This window comes from Physeter macrocephalus, chromosome 11 (genome assembly GCF_002837175.3).
Source record: "Physeter macrocephalus isolate SW-GA chromosome 11, ASM283717v5, whole genome shotgun sequence".
Lineage (NCBI taxonomy): Eukaryota > Metazoa > Chordata > Mammalia > Artiodactyla > Physeteridae > Physeter > Physeter macrocephalus.
In genome coordinates this window covers 71,851,454-71,874,024 of record NC_041224.1, presented here as the reverse complement: position 1 = coordinate 71,874,024, position 22,571 = coordinate 71,851,454, and the positions used below count along the sequence as shown (strand labels likewise).

Here is a 22,571-nt window from a genome sequence, read left to right as displayed (position 1 = left end):
CCTGCTCTGACCCTGAGCATACAGACTTCTGTTTCTGTGAGGGCACAAGGCAATGACCAGCCGGTGGAGGAGGCCTGGAGAACCCTCGTGCCAGCGACAGGACCACCAATGGCTCATGCTTCCTCTCCTACCCGCCTGCTCCACCATGGCAGGGGACAGCAGTCCCTGTGATGGCACGTTGTCCCTATCCTTCCCACCTGGATTGGCATCCCAGGCTCCAGTCCCTGTGACGGCACGTTGTCCCTATCCTTCCCACCTGGATTGGCATCCCAGGCTCCTCTCACAATGGCTCTTCTACCCATGAGTTGGCCACAACCTTCCACTTGAAAAACGTGGCTGTGGACACCACCGGCAGCAAATGCACTGTGAACCACTCTCTACTTTCCTTTTGGGAGCCAGGTGCTGGACCTCAGTTACGATGAGGAGACGGTATGGATTTCTCACTCATTTTGTTCAGATTTCCAAGGAATGCATTTGTGGGACTCATCATCCATCCAAGCACATGCTCAAACGCGGGACATGCAAAGTTGCAGATTCCACCATAGGACGGCCAGTGAGCTGAATCATATCAGCATATGGAAGTGGCCAGAGCCGAGCCATGGGGCAGGAAATGCAGCCAGTACTCAGGGAATCGAAGCTCGTGTTCCCCGAGAAAAGGCCAGAAGGTGAGGGTGTAGCCCCGGTGCACCAGTTCCCGGGGCCAAAACTCTAGGTTTTAGCAGAGGTGTTGCTTACCGCGACAAAGTTGCAAACAGGATCCGCATGGAATGTACACCAACACCCCTCCGAGAATCCATCGCCTGGCCTCGCCTCGCCGCACCGGCCTCACTTCACTGGTATCACGGATTATACGGATGTCCCCAGGCTTCTCTGCTGCTGGCATTCCGTCCCTGGCATTCCACCTGGCTCGGGGTGAGAGAAAACACACATACTTGAGGAGGGTGCACAGGCGCACCGAGGGAACAGTCAATACCACCCAACGATGTGTGCTCTATCTCCACTAAATATTTCATTTGGGGCCCGTCTAGCCTGTGTGTCCACAGCCAAATGTGAAAGCATCGTGGCGCAGATGCCTTCAGAGCGTGCGGCCATCAGGACAAAGAGCACCGTCGTCCAACAACCCCCTGGTCTCGAGCCCTGCAATTCCTATCCTGAGCACTCTCCCCTCCATCACAGCAAAAGGATGTCTTCCTGAACCCCTGACACACCCTCAGGACAACTGTTCCCCCTTAGCCTAAGAGCCACTGCCTTCTAGGGGAACACACCCGCCCTTGGCACATATATTTCCACACAATGGATGTGCCTTCAAGGCGAAGATATCTACCACAAGGGAAGGAACCTTGGCTGAATTTTACGCCCTCCATTAAAAGCTACTCGTAGGGGCCCATGACAAAAGGCACCTGAGGCACACCTGGACTGATCAAGGGAGACTCACCATCATGCATAGTTCCTGGCCTGCTGCCTAGACAGACGAGCTACGCTTGGCCCACACACAAAGCTAATGGCATGGAAAGCATTCTAATTCCAAACGTGGTGGGGAAATTCCTTGGAGCCTAATGGCAAGGGAGCCATTCTGATGCCTAAGGTGGGGGGGCAACCTGTTGCAGCAATTGGGTCACTTACAGTGTTGCCTGGCACTTTCGCACTCTGGGCCCGTCAGTGACGTGACCTCAGAGAAACCGGAATGTCCAGTTCTTCTAGAAGCAACGTTTTACCAACAGCCGTGCAACGAGAGAATCCAGCTAACAGCCTAGACACTTGAACTGGTATGACTACTCTGGCCTGTGGCGAGGCACGCAGGATAGCACAGTCTTGACACAGCAGAGGGTCATAGCAAAAATGACCCCCGCTACACACATCCTCTCCTGCCCATAAACCTGTAGCCTTTCCTTGGCAGCCGACTACCTTCTTTCCACATGATTATGCCCAATGACCTACGGGAAGTGGTGCCATCCTCAGGGAACGCTGTGTGGGCTGGGTGGACTAACGATGCTGGGCTGTCCTGTGGAACAGCTTCACATCTTCAACACAGGGGGAACATGGGCAGACAGGGAGAAAACTGCCCACGGCCTCCAAATTGTCCCCATGAGAAGCCAGCATACTTTGCCACGAAGCCAACCATTTGCTGGCAGAGGGACCCAGAATGTAGCCAATCGACCATGCAGACAACAAAGGCGGGAGAGTCTACAAATGTGCTCCCGTGTTCCCTCCCTACACGTGCCACCAAACGCTCCTGATGGAATCCCAAATGTATTCTGGTAACCCTTTGGCCACCGTCTGTGTCTCCACCCAACAGTAAACCTGTGGGCTTAGCCAGCCATCTCACGTGTCTTTTTCACTCGTCTTGCCGTTATCTCTCCACCGGGAACCCACCGTGTCAAGGCAAGATGCCAGAGCCACCCCTCACCAAATAAGCTTGGCGGGACTAAGCTTGACTAAGGCATTTTCCAGCCCCTTCACACAGCACACACATACAGGACACAACCCGAAGAGGAACCATTCCGCGGACAGTGGCCCATTTGATTTCTTCCCTCATCAGGGGAACCCTAACCTGAATCTGGTCTCCCAAGCAGAACAGGACAAAGAAGCCTGCCCTAGGCCAGGAATCCTGCTCTGACCCTGAGCATACAGACCTCTGTTTCTCTGAGAGCACAAGGCAAAGACCAGCCGGTGGGGGCGGCCTGAAGAACTGTAGTGCTGGAGTCAGGACCACCAATGGCTCACGCTTCCTCTCCTACCCACCTGCTCCACCGTGGCAGGGGACAGCAGTCCCTGAGACGGCACGTTGCCCTATCCTTCGGATTGGCATCCCAGGCTCCTCTCACAATGGCTCCTCTTCCCATGAGACCGCCACAACTTTCAACTTGAACAACGGCCCTGTGGACACCAACGGCAGCAAATGCAACGGGAACCTCTCCCTACTTTCCTTTTGGGAGCCAAGTGCTAGACTTCAGTTCCGATGAGGAGACGGTAGGGTTTCTCACTCATTTTGCTCAGATTTCCAAGGAATGCATTTGTGGGACTCATCGTCGAATCAAGCACATTTTCAAACACTGGACATGCAAAGTTGCAGATTCCACCATGGGAAGGCCATCGAGCTGAATCATGTCAGCATACAGAAGTGGCCAGTGTCTAGCCTCGGGGCAAGAAATATAGCCAGTTCTCAGGGCATCGAAGCTTGTGTTCCCCTGAGAAAATGTCCGAAGTTGAGGGTGTAGCCCTCGTGCACAAGTTCCCCTCGCCATACCTCTAGGTTTTTGCAATGAAGTGCCACTTACCTCAGCAAGGATTAAATCAGGATCCTCACGGAATGCACGCCAACACCCCTCCGAGACTCCTTCGCCTGTCCTCGCCTTGCCACACCGTCCTCACTTCACCGGGTGTCACGGATTATACAGATGGTGCCATGCTGCTCTGATCCTGGCATTCCTTCCCTGGCCTTCCACCTGTTCGGGGTGAGAGAATACACGCATACTTGAGGAGGGTGCATGGGCGCACAGAGGGAAAGGGCCATACCACCCAGCAATGTATGCTCTATCTCCCCACAACATTTCATTTGCTGCCCATCTTCTCTGTGTGTCCGTGGCCATACGTGAAAGCATCGTGGCACAGACGCCTTCAGACCGTCTTCACTGTGCGGCCATCAGTTCAAAGAGCGCCGCGGTGTAACAACCCCATGTTCTCCGGCCCTGCAATTCCTCTTCCTGAGCACTCTCCCCTCCATCACAGCAAAAGGATGTCTTCCTGAACCCCTGACACACCCTCACTGCAACTGTGCCCCCTCAGCCTTATAGCCAGTGCCCTGTAGGGGAACACACCTGCCCTTGGCACATATGCTTCCACACAATGGATGTGCACTCAAGGGGAAAAGATCTTCCACAAGGGAAGGGCCCTTGGCTAAATATGACAACCTGCATCAAAAGCAGCTCGTAGGGACCCATGACAAAGCACACCTGAGGAACCCTTGGACTGACCAAGTGCAACTCACCAGCAGGGTAATTTCCTGGGCCCCAGTCAAGCCATAGGACTCTTCCTTGGACCACATGCAAAGGTAATGTCATGGGAGCCATTTCGATTCCCAAAATGCCGTGGCAAATGCTTGCAGCCTAGTGGCATGGGATCCATTCCGATGCCCAATATGGCTGGGCAAACTCTTGCAGCAACTGGGTAACTTATCATGGCACCTTGCACTTTCGCACTCCTCTCTTCAATGAGAATAACTCGGAGAAACCGTGAGACCCAGGTACTGCAGAACCAACGTGTCACCCACAGTCGTTCAACAATAGAACGCAGCCAACATCCAGACCATTGAACCGGCATGACTTCTCTGGCCTGAGGCCAGGCACGCCGGAGATCATAGGCTCACAGCAGCAGCAGGTTGCAGGACCAAATTATCCCCGCACCACACATCCTCTGCTGCCCTTAAACCTATAGACTTTCCTTGCAGCCATCTCCCTGTTTCTGCATGGTTGCACCCAATGACCTTTGGAAGAGCTCAAAACCTCAGGGAACACTATGTGGGCTGGGTATAGAAATGACGCTGTGCTGTCCTGAGGAACAACTTCACATATTCAACACAGGGGGAACGTGTCCAGATAGGGACAAAACACAGCATGACCTCCAAATAGTACCCCATGAGAAGACAGCATACTCTGCTGTGAAGGCAAACATTTGCTGGAACCGGGACAAGCCATGTAGCAAATCGACAATGGAGAGGAAAAGCGTGGGATAGTCCATGAACGTGCACCCGTACTCCTTCCCTACACGTACCTCCAAATGGTCCTGAAGGAATTCCAAAGGTGTTCCGGGAACCCTGTGGCCACCTTTGATCTATCAACCCAACAGTAAACCTATGGGCTTTGCCAGCCATCTCACGTGTATTTCCTGCTCACCTTTCCTTTCTCCCTCAACCAGGATTGAAATGTCTGAAGGCAAGGTGCCAGAGCCTCCCCTCACCAAAGAAGCTTTATTTTTCTGAGAATTGCCTAAGGCATATTCAAGTCCGCCTGCACACAATACACAAGCGGGTCACAAATGAGGAGGAACCATCAGTTTGGCCCAACTCCCGGGGACAGTGGCCCATTTGATTTCACCCCTCATCACGAGAAACCTAATCTGCAACCTGTCTCCCAAACAGAACATGATAAGGAAGACTGACCTAGGCAAGGACTCCAGCTCTGACCCTGAGTGCAGAGACTTCTGTTTCCTTGAGGGCACAAGGCCATGAATAGAGGGCGGGAGAGGACGTTAGAACTCAATGGCGGGCCAGAGCCCCACCAAGGGCTAATTCTTCCTCTTCTGAATGCACGCTAAACTGTGGCAGGAGACAGCAGACCTTGATAGACTCAGTTGGCCATAGACGACTCATTGTCCTAAGCCTTCCCAGGTGGATGGGCATAACAGGCTCCTCTCCAAATGGCCCTTTTCCCAGAGAAGTTCGCCACTCTCCACTTGAACAATGTGGCTGTGGATCCCTACAGTAGCTAAATGCAACGTGACCTCTCCCTACTCTTCTTTTGGGAGCCATGTGCTGGACATCAGTTCCGATGAGGAGATGGTAGGGATTGCTCATTCATTTTGTTCAGATTTCCAAGGAATTCATTTTTGGGAGTCATCATTGATCCAAGCACGTGCTCAAAGCCTGGACATGCAAAGTCACAGCCTCCACCACGGGACAGCCAGTGAGCTCAATCATGTCAGCAGTCAGGAGCGGCCAGAATCAAGCCATGGAGCAGGAAGTGCAGCCAAGTCTCAGGGCATCGGAGTTTGGGTGCCCCAGGAAGATCCCAGAAGGTAATGGTGTACTCTTGGTGCACAATATCCTGTGGACAAACATGTAGGTTTCTGAAAGAAGTTCCACTTGCCGCCACAAGGTTTCCACCAGGAACCTCAAGGACTTCATGCCAACACTCCTCTGAGACTCCTTTGCCTCGCATCTCCTTGCCACAATGTCCGCTATTCGCCAGGTATCACGGACTATACGGAGGGCCCAATGCTGCTGCTGGCATTCATTCTCTGGCAATGCACCTGGTTAGGGGTGAGAGAACACATGCACGTTTGAGGATGGTGCACGGGTGCACAGAGGGAAAGGGCGATACCACCCAGAGATGTGTGCTATATCTCGCCTCAACATTTCATTTGCTGCCCACCTTGTCTGTGTGTCCGCAGCCAAACGTGAATGCATTGTGATGTAGAGGCCTTCAGAGCACGCGGCCATCAGCACAAAGAGTGCCGCTGTCCATCAACCCCCTGATACAGGCCCTGCAATTCCCCTCCTGAGAGACCTCCCCACCAACACAGCATAAGGATGTCATCCTGAACCCCTGAGACACCCTCAGGGGAAGTGGGTCCCCTCAGCCAAAGAGCCACTGTCCTCCAGGTGAACACACCCGCTCTTGGCATATATGCTTCCTCACAATGGACTTGCCCTCAAGGGGAAATGTGGTCCCTGAGATCTTCCACAAGCGAATGGCCCTTCACCGAATGTGATGACCTCCATCAAATGTGGCTCGTAGGGACCCATGACAAAGGGCACCTGAGGAATCCCTGGACCGACCAAGGGTGACTCACCAGCAGGCATACTTCCTGGCCTCCTGCCAAGCCAGAGGACCTTCCCTTTGACCACACGCAAAGCTAAAGGCATTGGAGCCATTCCAATGCCCAAAGTTGCAGTGCAAACCCTTGCAGCAACTGGGTAACTTGCCGTGGGTCCTTGCAATTTTGCAGTCTCAGCCCGTCGGTGAAATGACCTCGGAGGACCCGTGAGACCCAGGTCGTCCAGCACCAAAATGCACCCACAGCCGTGAAACAAGAGAACCCAGTCAACAGCATGGACACTTGAACTGGCATGACATCTGTGGCCTGAGGCCAGGCACACCAGAGACCACAGGCTTGCTGCACCAGCTGGTGGTGGGACCAAATGACCGCCGCACCACATATCCTCTCCTTCCCTTAAACCTGTAGCCTTTCCATGGCAGCCGACTCCCTTGTTTCTGCATGATTACACCCAATGACCTCCAGGAAGAGCTCCAATCCTCAGGGAACGCTACGTGGGCCGGCTATAGAAATGATGTTGGGTTGTCCTGAGGAACACCTTTACATTTTCAACACAGGGGGAACGTTGCCAGACAGGGACAAAACACCCCACAGCCTCCAAATCGGCCCCCATGAGAAGACACCATACTGTGCCACGAAGGCAACCATTCATTGGCACAGGGACAATCCATGAAGCAAATCGACAAAGGAGAGGAAAACAGTGAGATGGTCCTGGAACATGCATCCGTATTCCTTCCCTGCACATGCCTTCAAACGCTCCTGAATGCATCACAAAGACCTTCCGGGAACCCTATGCCCACCGTGATCTATCAACCCACCAGACTACCTGAGGGATTAGCCAAGCAACTCATGTGTATTTCCTGCTCACCTTGCCCTTCTCTCTCTGCCTGCATAAAAACGTCTCACGGCAAGGTGCAAGAGCAACCCCTCACCACAGAAGCTTGATTTCCCAGGGAATTGCCTTAGGCATTTCCAGCCCCTCAGCCCACTAACACACAAGGGTGACACAACCCGAGGAGGAGCCATCAGCTTGGCCCAACTTCCAGGGACAGCGGCCCATTTGATTTCCCCCAATCAACAGGAGACACCTATCCTGCATTCCATCTCCCAAGCAGACCATGACAAAGAAGCCTGGCCTAGGCTAGGACTCCTGCTCTGACCCTGAGTGTAGAGACACCTGTTTCCTTGAGGGAACAAAGCAACGACCGGGGGGTGGGGAAGGCTTGTAGAACTCAATGGCAGGCCTGAGGCCCATCACAAGCTCACACTTCCTCTGTCACCTGCACGCTCAACTGCGGCAGGGGACAGCAATCCTGGATAGACTCAAGCACACCAAGACGGCATGCTGTCCCTAGCCTTCCCACATGGATGGGTATCCCAGGCACCTTTCCCAATGGCTCTTCTCCCCACAAGAAGCCTGCCACCTTCAACTTGAACAACGTTGCTGCGGATGCCTACGGTAGCAAATGCAACATGAACCTTTCTCTACTTTCCCTTTGGGAGCCACGTGTTGGACCTCAATTCCAATGAGGAGACGGTAGGGATTGCTCACTCATTTTGTTCAGATTTCCAAGGAAAGCATTTGTGGGAGACTTCACCGATGCAAGCACCTGCTCAAAGGCTGGATGTGCAAAGTCACAGCCTCTACTGCCGGTTGGCCAGTGAGCTCAATCATGTCAGCATTTGGGAGTGCCCAGAGTCGACCACATGGCAGGAGGTGCAGCCAAGTCTCAGGGAGTCAGAGCTCATGTGCCACAGGAAAAGCTCAGAAGCTGAGCGTGTAGCCCCAGTGCACAAGTCCCCTTTGCCAAACATCTAGGTTTTTTCATATAAGTGCCGCTTACCACCATGAGGGTTCCACCACTAACCTCATGGACTGAACGCCAACATGTCTCCGAGACTCCATCTTTCGCCTGGCTGCCGCACCGTCCTCACCTCACAGGATATCATGGGATGTGCTGTGTGTCTCACGCTGCTGCTGGAATTCATTTGTAGTGCTCCACCTGGCTTGGCATGAGAGAACACATGCACTCTTGAGGATGGTGCACGGGCACACAAAGGGAAAGGGTGATACCACCCTGGGTTGTGCGCCCTATCTCACCTCTGCGTTTCATTTGCTGCCCAGCTTGTCTGTGTGTCAGCAGCCAAATGAGAATGCATCGTGGTGAGGATGCCTAGAGAGCACGAGGCCATCAGGAAAAGAGTGCCGCTATCCATCAACCCCCTGGGTTTGGGCCCTGTAATTCCCCTCCTGAGCGCCCTCCCCACCGACATAGCATAATGATGTCATCCCGAACCCGAGACACCCTCAGGGGAACTGGGGCCGCTCAGCCAAAGAGCCACTGCCCTCCAGGGAAACACACCCACTCTTGGTACATATGCTTCTTCACAATGGACTCACTCAAGGGAATGGCCATTGCCCGAATATGATGACTTCCATGAAAAGCGGCTCCTTGGCCCAGCGACAAAGGGCACCTGAGGCACCCCTGGAATGACCAAGGGGGACTCACCAGCTGGCATGCTTCCTGGTCTCTTGCCAAGTCAGAGGCACTTCACGTGGCTCATACGCAAAGCTAATGACATCGGAGCCATTCCGATGCCCAAAGTTTTGGGGCAAGAACCTTGCTACAACTGGGTAATGTGCCGTGGTGCCTTGCACTTTCACACTCTGGGCCCATCAGTGACATGACCCCGGAGAAGCCATGAGACCCAGATCCTCCAGAACCAACTTGTCACCCATAGTCGCGTGAAGAGAGAACCTAGTCAACAGCCTGGACCCTTGAACAGGCATGGCTTCTCTGTCTTGAGGCCAGGCACGACAGAGACCACAGGCTCACGGCCCCAGCGGGTGGCAGGACAATATGACCCCCGCGCCACACATCCTCTCCTGCCCTTAAACCTGTAGCCTTTCCTTGGCAGCTGACTCCCTTGTTTCCGCATGATCGCGCCCAATGACTTCCAGGAAAAGCTCCAATCCTCAGGGAATGCTATGTGGGCCGGGTGTAGAAAAGATGCTGGGCTCTCCTGAGGAACACCTTCACATCTTCAACACAGGGGTAACGTGGCCAGACACAGACAAAAACGCCCATGGCCTCCAAATCATCCCCCTTTCGAACACCACATACTGTGCCGCAAAGGCAACCATTCACTGGCACGGGGACCAGTCAGGAAGCAAATTGACAAAGGAGAGGCATAGGGTGGGATGGTCCATGAATGTCCACACATAATCCTTTCCTACACGTGCCTCCACATGCAACTGAAGGCATCCCAAAGGAGTTCTGGTAACCCTATGGCCACCGTCGATCTATTCAGCCACCAGTCTACCAGAGGGATTATCCAAGCAACTCATGTGTATTTCCCGCTCACCTTGCCTTTCTCTCTCCACCCACATGCAAATGTCTCATGGCAAGGTTCCAGAGCAACCCCTCGGCACAGAAGCTTGATTTCCCCGGGAATTGCCTAAAGCATTGTCCTGCCCCGCCCCCAGCCCACAAACACACAAGGAGGACACAACCCAAGGAGGAGCCATCAGCTTGGCCCAACCTCCGGGGACAGTGGTCCATTTGATTTCCCCCCATCTTCAGGAGAAACCTACCCTGCATCCCATCTCTGAAGCAGAACATGACAAAGAAGCCTGGTCTAGGCCAAGACTCCTGCTCTGACCCTGAGTGTAGAGACGTCTGTTTCCTTGAGGGAGCAAAGTAACGACAGGGGGTCTGGGAGGTCTGTAGAACTCAGTGGCAGGCCCGAGGCCTGCCAGAGGCTCCCACTTCCTCTGCCACCCGCACACTTACCCGCAGCAGGGGACAGCAGTCCTGGCAAGACTCAGGCGCTCAGAGACAGCATGCTGTCTGAGCCTTCCCACATGCATGGGTATCCCAGGCTCCTTTCCCAGTGGCTCTTCTCCCCACGAGAACGTCGCCACCCTCAACATGAGCAAGTTGTCTGTGGACGGCCAATGCAGCAAATGCAACATGAACTTCTCCCTATTTTCCCTTTGGGAGGCAAATGCTGGACCTCAGTTCTGATGAGGAGACAGTAGGGATTGCTCACTCATTTTGTTCAGATTTCCAAGGAATGCATTTGTGGGAGTCATCATTGATCCAGGCACCTGCTCAAATGCTGGATGTGCAAAGTCGCAGCCTCCACCGCTGGACAGCCAGTGAGCTCAATCTTGTCAGCCTTTGGGAGCACCCAGAGCCGAGATGTGGGGCAGGAATTACAGCCAAGTCTCAGAGCATTGGAGCTTGTGTTCCCTGGGAAAACCACAGAAGATTATGGTGCAGCCCCGATGCAAAAGTACTGTGGGCAAACATCTATGTTTTGTAAAGAAGTGCAGTTTACCGCAACGAGGGTTCCACCAGTAACCTCACGGACTGCATGCCAACACGCGTCTGAGACTCCCTCGCCTCGCCTCGCCTCGCCTTGCCTCGCCTTGCCGCGCCTTCCTTGACTCACTGGGTATTACAGAATATGCAGAGGGTCACACGCTGCCGCTGGCCTTTGTTTCCTGGCACTCAACCTGGCTCGGAGTGATAGAAAACACGGATGCTTGAGGATGGTACACGTGTGCACAGGCACACGGAGGGAAAGGGCGATACCACCCAGACATGTGAGCTCTATGTCGCCTCTATGTTTAATTTTCTGCCCATTTTGTCTGTGTGTCAGCAGCCAAACATGAAAGCATCAGGGCCTGGATGCCTTCAGAGCAGGTGTCCATCAGGACAATGTGCGCTGCAGTCCATCAACCACCTGGTCTCGAGCCCTGTAATTCCCCTCCTGAGTGCCCTCCCCACCGACACAGCATAATGATGTCATCCTGAACCCCTGAGACACCCTCAGGGGAACTGGTTCCCCTCAGTCTAAGAGCCACTGCCCTCCAGGGAAACACACCCACTCTTGGCACATACGCTTTCTCACAATGGACTCACAATCAAGGGGAAACGCTGTCCCAGTTACTTTCCAGAAGGGAACGGCCCTTGGCCAAAAGTGATGACCTCCTTCAAAAGTGGCTCACCGGACCCCGCAACAAAGGGCACCCGAGGCACTCCTGGATTGACCAAGGGGACTCACCAACTGGCATTCTTCCTGGCCTCCTGCCAAGCCAGAGCCCCTTTACTTGGATCACATGGAAAGCGAATGGCATCAGAGCCATTTTGATGCCCAAATTTGTGGGACAAGACCCTTGCTGCAACGGCTTACTTTGCGTGGCGCCTTGCACTTTCGCATGCTGGGCCCATCACTACCACGACTTCGGAGAAAGCTTGAGACCCAGGTCCTCCAGAACCAATGTGTCAGCCAGAGCTGCGCAATAAGAAAACCCAGCCAGCAGCCTGGACTCTTGAACCGGCATGACTTCTCTGGCCTGAGGCCAGGCACACCGGAGACCACAGGTTCGCCCACCAGCGGGTGACAGGACAAAATGATCCCAGCGCCACAAAACCTCTCCTGCCCTTAAACCTGCAGGCTCTCCTTGGAAGCCGAATCCCTTGTTTCCTGGTTGTGCCCAAAGACCTCTGGGAAGAGCTCCAATCCTCAGGGAACAGTGTGTGGGCTGGGTACAGAAATGATGCTGGGAAGTCCTGAGGAACACCTTCACATCTTCAACATAGGTTGAACGTGGCCAGACAGGGTCAAAACACCCCATGGCCTCCAAATCAGGCCTCTTGCGAAGACACCATACTGTGCCACAAAGGCAACCACTAGCTGGCACAGGGACCCGCCATGATGCAAATCGACAAAGGAGAGGCCAAGGGCGGGATGGTTCACGAACGTGCACCCGTAATCCTTCCCTATATATGCCTTCAAATGCACCTGAAGGCATCCAAAAGGAGTTCCAGGAACCCTATGCCCACTGTCAATCTATCCACCCACCAGTCCACCCATGGGCTTAGCCAACCATGTCACATTTATTTCCCGTTTGCCTTGTCTTTCTCTTTCTCCCCAGATCAAAACGTCTCCAGAGCCACCCCTCACCACAGAAGCTTGATTAAACTCGGGTGCCCAGAGATGACATGTCTCCTTAGCTTTCCTCCGTGGATATGCATCCCAGGCTCTTTCCCAATGGCTCTTCTCCCCACAAGAATCCCACCAACTAAACTCGCACAACATGACTGCAGATATCCAAGGCAGCAATTGCAATGTGACACTCTCCTTACACTCCCTCTGGAAGCCACGGAGTGGACCTCAGTTTCAATAAGGAGATGGTAGGGTGTTCACAATCATTTCCTGTAGATCTTCCAAGGAATGCATATGAGGAACACATCATTGTTCCGAGCACGTGCTGGGATGCTGGAGAACCCAAAGGGCAGGCCTCTCAGCATTAAGATCAGTCAATCCACGCTTGCAACCACTGGGACCATCCAAGGAAACCCTAATATCGAATGGCACATCTTGGAGTGGGAGAATACCTACTGTCCTGAGTGATCCACAGCCATGCTCGGCACCCTGGGGAGCCCCATTTCTTCTAGGTCTCCCTTGCACCTCCAGTCATCAGACCACGCAAAGGTCTTCTTGTCTTAGCCAATGACCAGCCTTGCCCAGCAACTGCATCTGAGAAGTGGACAGAAATCACACAGGTTTCAGAATTGGACCTGCGTACTCAGAGAACAGTATTCATGCCAACATTTACCTGGGGATAAGACCTGCACCTGCTTCCCAAGTACCTCAATCCCTTATGGAGGAGTGAATGCGTGTCTGACAGCATGACTGAAGGAAGGTTGGCACGTACATGGGCCCGCGAGTGTGAGGGTGTATGTGTACACGCGCACACTTGCACATGTGTGTGACTGTGACTGCGCACGAGGACTCGCTTGCGGGTTTCTGTGTGTGCCTCTGTACCTGTGTCTGGGCCTCTGTGTGTCCCTGTACCCCTCTGCAAAGGCCTCAAACAGGAAAAGCAACAACTTATACACAGAGCCATGGCCTCGGACCCTGACACAGAATGTTGAAAGACCCCTGCTACCTTCAAGAGACCGCATGCAAACTTTGACCCCAGGGACTGTTGAAATAAGCAACGGACTCCTGCTCTCCAACAGCACCGTCTTCTGACCAAAGCACATAGACTTGTTGAGACCGGCCTGGCCTCCTGGCTGTGGGTGTGACGTCTACATAAACCTGGAGACCCTGCCAGCTACCCTAGCACATCTGATGTGCACTTGCTGGCCACTCCCAGCACCTCCGGGAAGAAGGGAACCTCCCACGGGCAGGCCAACACTGCCCTGCAGCTGGCTACAGGCAAGATGCAGCCCCTCTTCCTCTCAAGGGGCCAAAGGACTTAAGACCAGGTGCCATTTAAGGCCAACTATGCCAAATCACTTGCCGTGGGCCCGCGGGCATGGTGACCGTGGGAAGTGCTGGTCTTCAGCCACCATTATGCAGGGTCGAACCGCACAAGGAAACTAGGCCACCTTTCTGGCCAGGTTCCAGCCAGCTAAACAACTGGCAGGATTCGTGGCTCTGGTCCCTGAGGAAATGCTCAGATGCTGGATATCCTTGTCCCACGTGCCCTCCTCCTGCCCACAGGGTGATTGGATACAACAAGAAGCCACAGACACCATGCTAACATGGGAGACACTGAGCACCACGGAAGACAGACAGTAAGCATGTCGGCTTTGATGAGGTCGACCCCATGCCATACATTCTGTAACCTATTCACCATCACAGCAACACCAACAAGGACCTCACAGAGAACCAAGGTGCCATCCACAAGGATCACAGAAAGACTTAAGATGGAGGACCTCTGCCACGGGAGGGGAACTGAAACCCTGAAAGGGCACAACTGGCTGTCCATGGCAGCGTGCCTGGTATCACAATATCGCCCCCATCTCTGCCACACCCACGGTTTTCCACAGATAAACCTCTGGCCCTGTGAAAGACTTGCGTGCTACCTGGGCAGGTCGTGTCATGCCCTTTGGGAGAAACACTTTCACCTCGCACATTACATAACCAGGGAACAAAGGGGCCAAAGGGCATGTTTGCATAACTCACCTCCCCCTAGGGGGGCCAGCCCCAACTCCTCAGCAAGTGGATCTCTTCTACCCCCGCAATAAACCATTTGGGTGTCATTCCTCAGGCAAGGGTCCCCAGTCGACACAGGTCACCAATCACAACACATCCACTTGGACCGCAAAAGCCCTCTCCTTCCTAGGCAGCTGATGGCAACCCTCATGGTTCAGGGACATACTAGGGAAGCCGAGGCAACCGCCTGCAACCCAATGATGACAGCCCATCCCATGACACCACACAGGACCTGTCCTCATCATGCAGTACCTTCCTGTCCAGGCCATCAGCCGCCATGCAGCCTTAAATGCAGCACTCGGTTCTCACCCAACTACATGATGACACACTTGGCGCCAACACTGTGCCGAGAGTTGCAGTGCACGAGCTGACAAGGGCAACACTGAAGCCTAATCCATCAGCCCCCTTCTGCTGACGCCCAGCCCCAGCCCACCTCCACCCACTGCTCCAGCCCCACTGGGCACTCAAGAAACTCATCACAGCAAAGGCAACAACAGGGAGGGCCACATGCCTGGCAGGGGCTCCAGGCCACAGCCAGGGAAGCTTGCTCATTTTGGTTTCTAAACACCCCCTGAAGTGCCACGACCAAAGAGGAAACATCGCCAAAACACACCTCTCCAAGCCGCAAGCTCAGTGGGCTTGGACCAGCACACACTATGACACCTAAAACCAGCAAGCAGCCTGCTGCCTTGTAATCTGTCATCAGCCTTTCACCAAGGACCTGGGATTCATAGACATCCCAGCTAATGTGCAGATATGGTCGACCTTCAGACAGGAGCCCTTCAAATGCTTGCACCCTGGGTGGTGTTTCCATGCATGTCAGCAAGCAGACAGTGACCCTCACTCCCAACTGTACCCTACCCCTGAGAGAGGAAACGTGCTTGAACTCAGTTTCGATGAGGAGACGGTACAGCGTTCTCACTCATTTTATTCAGATTTTCCAAGGAATGCAGACAAGGGTGTCATCTTCCATCCAAGCACATGCTGGGACAGTGCACAACATAACAGGCAGGCCGCTTGGCTCTGCAGAGGAGCCATGACCCCGGAGTATTCCAAAAGCCTGAGGAATCCACAGCCCTCAGGGCACTCAGCAAGAGGAACAGGCAATCCACTACTGCAGCCACTGAACCCATCTCAGGAAACCCTAATATCCATTGGCACATCATGGGGTGGTTTAATGCCTACCGTCCTGAGTTATCCACGGCCACAGTCAGCAACATGGGCACGCCTCACTTTTTCCATTTTGCCTTAGCACCTCCAGTCATCAGACCATGCGAAGGTCTTCTTCTCTATGCCGACGGCCAGCCTTACCCAGCAACTTCACTTGAGAAGTGGACAGAAAACACACAGGCTTCAGAATTGGACAGGGGTCCTCAGAGAACATGATCCATGCAAACATTTACCTGGGCTTAAGCTCTGAACCTGCTTCCCAAGGACCTTTAACCCTTATGAAGAACTGAATATTTGTCTGACAGCATGACTGCAGGAAGTTAGGCACGTACATTGGCCAGTGTGTGAGATGCTGTATGTGTGTATTCAGGCGTGTGTGCATGTATGAAAGTGACTGCCCATGAGGATGTACTTGGGGGTTTCTGTGTGTGCCTGTGAATAGGCATCTTGCTCTCTGTGTGCCCCTGTGGCCTTCTGCAGACGTCTCCAACAGTAAACGTCACAGTTTATACACAGCACCCTGGTTGGTCCACCAACTGAAAGGAAAAAGACCCCTGTGAGATTCAAGAGGCCGAATGTGAACTTTGAGCCCCAGGGGCTGTTGAAATATGCCACGGACACCCGCTCTCCCACAGCCAAGCCTTCTGACCAAAGAACAAAGACTGGACGAGACCTGCCCCCCGGCCATGGGTGTCACATCTACATGACCTGGAGATCTTGCCAGCTAGTAACACATCTGATGTGCACTTGGGGCCACTCCCAGCACTTCCAGAAGGAAGGGAAACTCTTATGGGCGGGGCAAAACCGACGTACAGCTGGATAAAAGCCACATGAAGCACGGCAGCTCTCAAGGGGCTAATGAACATCGGCACGAGTGCCACTTCTTGCCAACAAGGCCGAATCACTTTCCATGGCCCCGTGGGAATAACCACCACGGGAAGTGGTGGGCTTCAGCAACCATGACAAAGGTTGGAACCCCACGGCAGAAACTAGGAAACGTTCACGGCCACGTTTCAGCCAGCTCCCAGCCGGCAGGGTCCATGGCCGTGAACCATGAGGGAACGCTCACTCAAAAGACTGAGCCTAAGTGCCCTCCTCGTGCCCACAGGGTGCATCAACCACACTGAAAGACATAGATATCATGTGAAAACAGACATTGAACACCAGGGAAGACAGACCACAAGCATATCTGCTTTGATAATGCCCACCCCACCCAATGGAACCTGGCAATTCGTCACTGCCACAGCAACACACTAAGAATCTCAGAGAGATCAAAGGTACGATCCCCGAGGACCACAGACAGACTTACAACAGAAGACCTTTGCTACGCAAGGGTACCTGAAAGCTTAAATGGCACAGTGGCTGTCCACAGCAGTGCATCAGGCATCGCAACGGTGCCCCCACCTCCGGCCCGCATAAACCTCTGGCTGTTTGAAAGGCCCGCGTGCCACACGGGCCGGCCACCACATGCCCTCTGGGAGAACATACATGTCTGCTTTGATGACGCTGGCCACACCCCATGCATTCGGGCACTTCTTCACTGCCACAGCGACACTACCGAGGACCTCAGAGAGTTCAAAGCCACTGTCCCCGAGGATCACACACAGACATTCAATGGAAGACCTCTGTCACGCGAGGGGACTTTCAAGTCTGGAAGGGCACAGTGGCTGTCCACGGCAGTGCACCGGGCTTCGCCACGGTGCCCCCACCTCCGGCCCGCATAAACCTCTGGCTGTTTGAAAGGCCCGCGTGCCACACGGGCCGGCCACCTCATGCCCTCTGGGAGAAACACTTTCGCGCTGCACATTCCCAGAAGAGGGAACAAAGCGGCCAAAGCGCACGCTCGCATAACTCACCTTCCTCCGAGGAGGCCGGCACCAATACCTCAGCATGTCCATCTACTCTAGGTGCCGCAAGACACCCTTTGGGAGTCATTCCTCCGGCAACGGGATCGCAGCTGATCACAATTTACCTACCTCACCGCATCCTCATGAACTGCCAAAGCCTCCACTGCTTAGGCAGCTGATGCCAGCCCATCACGAACGGGACACATCCTCGGGAAGCCGAGGCCGACACCTGCCACCCAATGATGACATTCTATTTCATGACATCACAAAGGTCCTGTCCTCATCATCCCTTACATTCCTGTCCCGACCATCAGCCACCACGCAGGCTTAAACGGAGCACCGCCCTCGCCCCACTCCACGAGGACCCACTTGTCCCCAACACTCTGCCGGGAGTTAAAGTAGAGGAGCAGACAAGGGCAACACTGAGGCCTAATCCATCAGCCACTTTAGGCTGACGCACACCCCGAGACACACCCGTCCACAGCTCCAGCCTCACTTGGCAGTCAAGAAAATCACCATGACCAACGCAAGAACAGGGAGGGCCACAGGCCTGGCCTGAGGCTCCAGGCTCCAACCAGAGCAGCTTGCTCATTTTGGCCTCCAGAATTAAACCCCGAAGCGGCATGCACGAAGTGTGAGCCTGGCCCAAACACACTTTTCCGAGCTGCAAGCTCACTTGGCCTACACCAGCACACACTCCGACTCTGAAGACAAGCAGGAGAGCACGCCCTCTCGCATTGTCTCAACGGCCTTGCAGCAGAGACCTGATATTCATAGACGACCCAGCTTATCGGTACACACAGTCCACCCTCAGACAGGAACCCCTCCAATATTAGGAGCCCTGGGTGGTGTTTGCATGCATGCCAGCAGGGGATGCTGACCCTCCCTCCTCACGGTCCCTTACCCCCGAGAGAGGAAACGTGCTGGACATCGGTTTCGATGAGGAGACGGTAGAGGGTTCTCACTCATTTTGTTCAGATTTTCCAAAGAATGCATACAAGGGTGTCATCATCGATCCAAGCACGTGCTGGGAGGCTGCAGAACACAACCGGGCATGTCGTGGGGGCCTGCAGAGGAGCCATGACCCCGTAGTACTCCAAAATCCTGGGGAATCTACAGTCCTCAGGCCACTCAGCAAGAGCAACAGTCAATCCACTCTGGCAGCCACTGGGCCCGTTTGAGGAAAACCTCATATCCAATGGCACATCTCAGGGTGGGTGAATGCCTACCTTCCGGAGTTAGCCACGGTCACACTTAGCAACACGCGCCTGCCCCATTTTTCCAGTTCTCTTTAGCACCTCCAGTCATCAGACAACGCGAAGGTCTTCTGGTCTTTGCCGACGGCCAGCCTTGCCCAGCAGCTACACCTGAGAAGTGGACATAGATCACACAGGCTTCAGAATGGACCGGGTTCCTAAGAGAACATGATTCACACGAATGTTTACCTGGGCTTGAGCCCAGACCCTGCTTCCCAAGGACCTCTACCCTTACCGAGAACTCAATGTTTGTCTAGCTGCACAACTGCAGGAAGCTAGGCATGTACGTTGGCCGGTGTGTGAGAGGGAGTATGTGTGTGTTCACGCGTGTGAACGTGTGTGACAGTGACTGGGCACGAGGATGCGCGCTTCTGGGCTTCTCTGTGTGCCTCTGAATCCGCATCTTGGTCTCTGTGTGTCGCTGTGGCCCTCTGCTGTGACCTCGAACAATAAAACCCACACTTTATACACAGCGCCCTGCCGTTGGACCCCCCAATTGAATGGAGAAAGACCCCTGCAAGCTTCAAGAGGCTGAATGTGAACTTTGACCCCCCAGGGGCTGTTGACATAGGCCACGGGAGATCCTGCCAGCTTGTAGCACATCTGATGTGCACTTGGGGCCACTCCCGGCACTTCTGGAAGCAAGGAAACAGCCTATGGGCGGGCCAATACCTTCGTGCAGCTGGCTACATTCAAGATGCAGCCCGGCACCTCTGAAGGGGCTAACCAAATTCAGCCCAAGTGACAATCCTCGCCAACTAGGCCAAATCACGTTCCGAGGACCCATGGGAATGTCCACCACAGGAGGCGGTGGGCTTCAGCAACCATGACCCAGGTGCCAACCCCACGGCCGAAACTAGGCCACCTTCCCGGCCACGTGTCGCCAGCGCCCAGCCGGAAGGTTTCGCGGCCCTGAATCCGGAGTAAGCGCTCAAATGCTTGACAGCTTCGTCCTGTGTGCCCTCCTCCTGCTCACAGGGCAACTTGACCCTACTGGAAGCAAACACGGGGACACTGTACACCAGGGAAGACAGACCACAAGCGTGTCGGCTTTGATGACACCGACCTTACCCCATGCATCCTGGCACTTCTGCACTGCCACAGCGACACTACTAAGGATCTCACAGAGATCAAAGGCACTGTCCCCGAGGACCACAGACAGATTTCAAACGCAAGACCTGTGACACGCGAGGGCACCGGGAAGGTTCAGAGGGAACAGTGGCTGTCCACAGCAGCGCACCTGGCATCGCAACAGTGCCACCATCTCTGCCCCGCCAACGGACTGCTCCAGATAAACCTCTGGCTGTTCTAAAAGCCTGCCTGCCACACGGGCCGGCCGCGTCATGCCCTCCGGGGGAAACACTTTCGCTTTGCACATTCCCAAACGAGGGAACAGAGTGGCCAAAGGGCATGTTCGCATAACTCAACTACCCCCAAGGAGACCGGCAAAGACGCCTCAGGATGTCTACATTCTCTACGTCCCGCAAGACACCCTTGGGGCGTGATTCGTCCGGCAATGGAATCACAACTCTAGGCAGGTTACCTACCTCCCCGCATCCACGTGAACTGCCAAAGCCATCCCCTCCATAGGCAGCTGATGCCAGCCCATCATGAACATGACACATCCTTGGGAAGCCGAGGCTAGTGCCTGCAACCAAATGATGCCAGCCCATGCCACAACATCACACAGGACCTGTCCTCGTCACGCCTTACCGTTCTGTCCAGTCCATCGGCCACCACGCAGGCTTAAATACAGTCCTCGGTCCTCACTCCAATGCACCGTGACCCACTTGCAGCCTGTTGCAGTATAGGAGCTCACAAGGGCAACGGTGAAGCCTACTCCCTCAGCACCCTTCTGCAGGGGCTGAACCCGAGCCCACCGCCACGCACAGCCCTAGACCGACCGGGCACTCAAGATCCTCACCGCGGCACACGCAACAACAGGGAAGGCCACAGGCCTGGCCTGAGGCTCCAGGCTGCAACAAAGGAAGCTTGCTCATTTCGGCTTCCGGACTCAAACAGAGAAGCGGCATGCACAAAGTGTGATCCTGGACAAAACACACCTATCCAAGCTGCAAGCTCACTGGGCCTAGAACAGCACACACTCCGACTCTGAAGACCAGAAGGGGAGCTAGCTGCCTCGCAATCCCTCACCGGCCTTTCAGCAGGGACCTGCGATTCATGGACGACGCAGCTAATGTGCAGACACGGTTGACCCTTAGACGGGAGCCCCTCCAATGCTGGAGCCCTGGGTGGTGCTTGCATGCATGGCGGCAGGGGACGCGGGACCTAACTCCTCACTTTCCCCTAACCCTGAGAGAGGAAACGTCCTGGACGTCAGTTTTGATGGGGAGACGGTACAGCCTTCTCAATGATTTTGTTCAGATTTTCCAAGGTATGCACACAAGGGTGTCATCATCGATCGAAGCACATGCTGGGACGCTGCAGAACACAACCGGGCAGGCCGCGGGGCTGTGCAGGGGAGCCTAGACCTCGGAGTACTCCAAAAGAGTGGGGAATACACAGCCCTCAGGCATCTCAGCAAGAGCAACAGTCAAACCACTCTTGCAGCCACTGGGCCCGTCTGAGGAAACCTAACATCCAATGGCACATCTTGGGGTGGGTGAATGCCTACCGACCTGTGTTGTCCACGTCCACGCTCGGCAACATGGCCCTGCTCTCTTGTTCCAGTTCTGCTCATCACCTCCCGGCGTCAGACCACGCAAACGTCCTGTTCTCTTTGCCATCGGCCAGCCTTGCCAATCAACTGCACCTGAGAAGTGGACAGAAATCACTCAGGATTCAGACTTGGACCGCGGTCCTCTAGAACGTGACTCATGAGAACATTTCCCTGGGCTGGAGCCCCGAACCTGCTTCACAAGGACCTCTATCCCTTACGAAGACCTGAATGTTTGCCTGACAGCACGACTGCAGTAAGTTAGGCACGTACGTTGGCCGTTGTGTGTGAGGGTGTATGTGTGCGTTCCTGCTTGCGCGCGGGCGTGACAGTGACTGCGTGGGACGACGCGCTTGTGGGTTTCTGTGTGGGCCTCTGAATCCGCGTCTTGGTCTTTGTGTATCCTTGAGGCCCTCGGCAGTGACCTTGAACAGTAAAAGTCGCAGTTTATACACAGCACCGAGGCTTTGGACCACCCCACTGAATGCAGAAAGTCCCCTGTCAGCTTCAAGAGGCCACATGTGGACTTTGTCCCCCCGAGGCTGTTGAGATAGGCAACGGTCTCCCGCTCTCCCACAGCCATGCCTTCTGACCAAAGCACAAAGATTCGTCCAGACCTGCCTCCCGGCCGTGGGTGTCACATGTACGTGGCCCTGGAGACCCTGCCACCTAGGAGCACATCTGATGTCCACCTGGGGCCACTCCCAGCACTTTGGGAAGCAAGGAAACCTCCCATGGTTGGCGTTGACACTGACCTTCAGCTGGCTACAGGCAAGACGCAGCCCCGCACCTCTCAAGGGGCTAGCGGACTTCAGCCCAAGTGCCACTTCTCGCCAACTAGGACAAATCACGCTCTGTGGACCCTTGGGAATGCCCACCACGGGAAGTGCTGGGCTTTAGGAACCATGAGCCAGGCTGGAACCCCACGACGGAAAGTAGGCCATTTTCCCGGCCACGTCTCGCCAGCTCCCAGCCGGCACGTTTGGCAGCCCAAAACCCGGAGCAAACGCTCAAATGCTTGACAGCCTCGGCCTACGTGCCCACCTC

The 22,571-nt window shown here is 54.6% G+C and overlaps 9 non-coding genes across 9 annotated transcripts; all 9 read right to left on the bottom strand.

The window, feature by feature from the left end:
• Positions 1 to 404: 404 nt before the first annotated feature.
• Positions 405 to 496, bottom strand: LOC112062748 (small nucleolar RNA SNORD116). Its single transcript, XR_002890875.1, has one exon. It is a non-coding gene; the product is annotated as a small nucleolar RNA SNORD116 (small nucleolar RNA).
• A 2,449-nt stretch (positions 497 to 2,945) lies between these two features.
• LOC112062741 (small nucleolar RNA SNORD116) lies at positions 2,946 to 3,037 on the bottom strand. Its single transcript, XR_002890868.1, has one exon. It is a non-coding gene; the product is annotated as a small nucleolar RNA SNORD116 (small nucleolar RNA).
• A 2,495-nt stretch (positions 3,038 to 5,532) lies between these two features.
• LOC112062739 (small nucleolar RNA SNORD116) lies at positions 5,533 to 5,624 on the bottom strand. Its single transcript, XR_002890866.1, has one exon. It is a non-coding gene; the product is annotated as a small nucleolar RNA SNORD116 (small nucleolar RNA).
• Positions 5,625 to 8,067: 2,443 nt separating this feature from the next.
• On the bottom strand, positions 8,068 to 8,159 carry LOC112062740 (small nucleolar RNA SNORD116). The gene has a single exon (XR_002890867.1). It is a non-coding gene; the product is annotated as a small nucleolar RNA SNORD116 (small nucleolar RNA).
• A 2,409-nt stretch (positions 8,160 to 10,568) lies between these two features.
• LOC112062738 (small nucleolar RNA SNORD116) lies at positions 10,569 to 10,660 on the bottom strand. Its single transcript, XR_002890865.1, has one exon. It is a non-coding gene; the product is annotated as a small nucleolar RNA SNORD116 (small nucleolar RNA).
• A 2,076-nt stretch (positions 10,661 to 12,736) lies between these two features.
• Positions 12,737 to 12,829, bottom strand: LOC112062744 (small nucleolar RNA SNORD116). Its single transcript, XR_002890871.1, has one exon. It is a non-coding gene; the product is annotated as a small nucleolar RNA SNORD116 (small nucleolar RNA).
• Positions 12,830 to 15,457: 2,628 nt separating this feature from the next.
• Positions 15,458 to 15,549, bottom strand: LOC112062742 (small nucleolar RNA SNORD116). The gene has a single exon (XR_002890869.1). It is a non-coding gene; the product is annotated as a small nucleolar RNA SNORD116 (small nucleolar RNA).
• Positions 15,550 to 18,516: 2,967 nt separating this feature from the next.
• On the bottom strand, positions 18,517 to 18,609 carry LOC112062749 (small nucleolar RNA SNORD116). Its single transcript, XR_002890876.1, has one exon. It is a non-coding gene; the product is annotated as a small nucleolar RNA SNORD116 (small nucleolar RNA).
• A 2,570-nt stretch (positions 18,610 to 21,179) lies between these two features.
• LOC112062745 (small nucleolar RNA SNORD116) lies at positions 21,180 to 21,272 on the bottom strand. Its single transcript, XR_002890872.1, has one exon. It is a non-coding gene; the product is annotated as a small nucleolar RNA SNORD116 (small nucleolar RNA).
• Between the last annotated feature and the right edge of the window lie 1,299 nt (positions 21,273 to 22,571).